Source organism: Dendrobium catenatum, unplaced genomic scaffold, assembly GCF_001605985.2.
Source record: "Dendrobium catenatum unplaced genomic scaffold, ASM160598v2 original_scaffold_244353, whole genome shotgun sequence".
NCBI lineage: Eukaryota > Viridiplantae > Streptophyta > Magnoliopsida > Asparagales > Orchidaceae > Dendrobium > Dendrobium catenatum.
The window spans coordinates 1-2,978 of record NW_021562760.1 but is presented as its reverse complement, the minus strand read 5'-3'; the positions used below and the strand labels follow the sequence as shown (position 1 = coordinate 2,978).

The following is a 2,978-nucleotide window of genomic DNA, read 5'->3' as shown; positions in this document are numbered from 1 at the left end:
CCGCCAAGGGTTCGAAAATCGGACCTTAATCATTATATAAGTAATATTGATGTTGCTCGAATTTGGTCGACCTTCAAAACTATTAGAATATACTAATCGATAGAACCAAAACGATACAAAAGGTAAAAAAATGGGCATCTCTCAGTATTCGTTCACCCTCTCTTTTTTGCTTTTTCTTTGTATTGCCTTTGCTACATATTTTGATGTGTGTAAATGATAGCATATTATTTTAAAATTATATAATATATAATATATTGATTTTAATTATATATACACTATATAGTATATTATTATATAATAATATAGTATATATCTCTTTTTAGCTATAATTATTATATATTATAATAATATACTATTATTATATAATATCATCTATTTACTAGAAATAAAAGTAAATACTTTATCTCTCTTCCAGTGCAAAACTGCTAACTCAAGAAAAATTTTCTCTTTTTTTTTTTAGAAATATCAACAACTATGGTCGCATGTGTCACATAAACACAGAACGATCAAATCAGTGAAGCTTGAGTGAGAAGCTGATGCTCATCGGTGAACTTTTACAGAAATATAGATAATGCTGAGTAAATGAATCAGAAGCCAGCAAGTCACACATCAGCTGGAGGTTTCATCCTTATCAACCGTTTGATTCTCTCCTTCTCTGTATTTTCCAGCATGCCCTTCATCATTCAGAAATAAAGCATTAGAGGAATTTATGGGAAAGATATGAGACTGGCAGATAGATTCTCCAATAATAACAATAATATCAAGCTTTTATCCCAGGGTCAACTATATGAATCATTTTTTTCCTTTGTATCCTATTAAGGAAAAATTATTTTGTGCGGTCACTGAATGATGTCCAGAGGCGAATGAGAATGCGCCACGCCATTTTTGTGCTGTGTACCGTTCGGTACCAACTGACGTGACGCATTTTAATTCACTTTTGGACCGTTCAATGACCACAGAATAATTTCTCAGGGGAGTCAAATTCCCATTTAAATCTAATAAAGAAATATTATTTCTATACATTTGTCTTTTTTAATATGGATCAAATCTAATACATCTACTCTTCTAACAGGGTCATCGGAAGGCCACCGTTTTATATGACCAAACCATCTAAGGCGACTCTCTCTAATGTTATCTATCGTTGGAGCTACTCCAACTTTTTCACGGATATACTCGTTTTGTATCATATCTCTAAGAGTAAATCCACTCATCCACATGAGCATCCACAGCTCAACAACACTTAACTTAATATTATGCTTCTCTTTTAAGGGCCAACATTTTGTTCCATAAAACATTGCAGGTCTCACCACCATCTTATAAATTTTTTCCTTAAAATTGAATGGTACTTTTTATCGCACAACAAATCCGAAATATTCCTCGATTTCAACCATCCAATAGAAATATCTGCTAACAATAGATAGATTCTGAAAGAATAAAATTTGGATTGGGATATTTGATTCATATTTTGACTCGAATTTAATTATAATACAATATAAAATTATTAAAGTTGATTTAAGATAAATACAGTGTGATTTTTAATTGTTTGATCATACATTGCCCTAATCTAAAAGCAAGGTTAATAGCTCTTAAATCCTTTCAAATTAAAATTGAATAAAAATATCCTGATTAATCCTGCTCATTTAAGTGGATAAAAAAAAATCCATCACAACCATCAATTTCATTTTGAATTATTGCAGTTATTATTCTTTTTTTAATGAAGGATTTACATACATACCCCAAAATTCTTAAATATTTACATATCTAACATGTGTCAAAATCACATTAAAAAATATATAAGACACTATGTTCTCCATTTTAAATAAAATATTAATAATATATTTTTATGTAATTTAAATATTAAAATTATATATAAATAATTATAAAAATCAGGTGCTACATATCTAAATACCTAAAAATTCAAATATATGTATGTAAATCCCTTTTTTTATTAAACAATAAATTTGAAAAAAAAAATCAATAGAATGACTTTTATTGAACATTTATTATTATTATTATTATTTTATATTATTTTTTTACGGTTATTGAATACTTCATCACTATGATTGGACAGATTAAAATCCTTTGTAAAATAATAATGTTTTTTACTCTGATAGTGAAAGTTGTAATGTTAATGTGCTTTTACCTGCCAAACAATTTCATCAAGCGATAGGCATATCCTCCCATACTTGTCGAGGAAGAGCCGCTCGGTCGGAGGTTTCCCACATGCATCTTTGGTGCTTGATGTTATCGCAAAGATGACCTCTGCCACTGTAGAGTAAGAAAGTATGCAGGCAAACTTAGCACAAATTAGTTCTATGGAATACATCTTAGGGCTCATTTGATTGCTATAAGCTTCATTTGAGACCGTTTTTTTAATTGCTTTTAAGGCTTCGTTTGAGACAACTTTCTTTATGCTTCGTAAAGCAATTTTTTAAAAATTCAAATATTTGTACTAAAAAGCTGTTTTAAGAAGCAGTAAGAAAATCAACCCAAATGAAGCCTAAAAAAACTTTTTAGTACAAAAATTTTTGTACTAAAAAATTATTTTATAAAGCTGTATGAAAGTTGTCTCAAATAAAGCCATCAAATAGAAAGTAGGTTTTGAAAAAATGATAAAATTGTTTTAGATCTCATTAAATAAAGATATCACTTTTAAAGTAAAGAGATTCTAGAATTTTGATAAATATATTAGCCAATTATTCTTCCCTTGATGTGTGGATTACGATCTTTTTTGACAATACCATATCTTTGATTAAGCTGTAATCTATTTCAATATGTTTCAATATGTTTGATTCTTTTATGAGAGATAAAATTGCTTGCAATGTAGACAATTGCTTGATTATTATAGAAATGTTTCCCTTGCTCTATCTATACTTGAAGCCAAAAAATAATTTGCAGTGGATGGACAATCAAAGGCGTCTTAGAAGAACACACTTTAGGTTCTTGAGTATAAACATGTAAAGAAGGAGAAGTGGGCG

General features: G+C 29.1%; 1 long non-coding RNA gene across 1 annotated transcript; it reads right to left on the bottom strand.

Moving 5' to 3' along the window:
- Positions 1-426: 426 nt before the first annotated feature.
- LOC110107943 lies at positions 427-2,268 on the bottom strand. The gene is made up of 2 exons (XR_002304416.2): positions 2,144-2,268; positions 427-674 (listed from the first exon to the last, which is right to left on the bottom strand). It is a non-coding gene; the product is annotated as an uncharacterized LOC110107943 (long non-coding RNA).
- Positions 2,269-2,978: the final 710 nt, after the last annotated feature.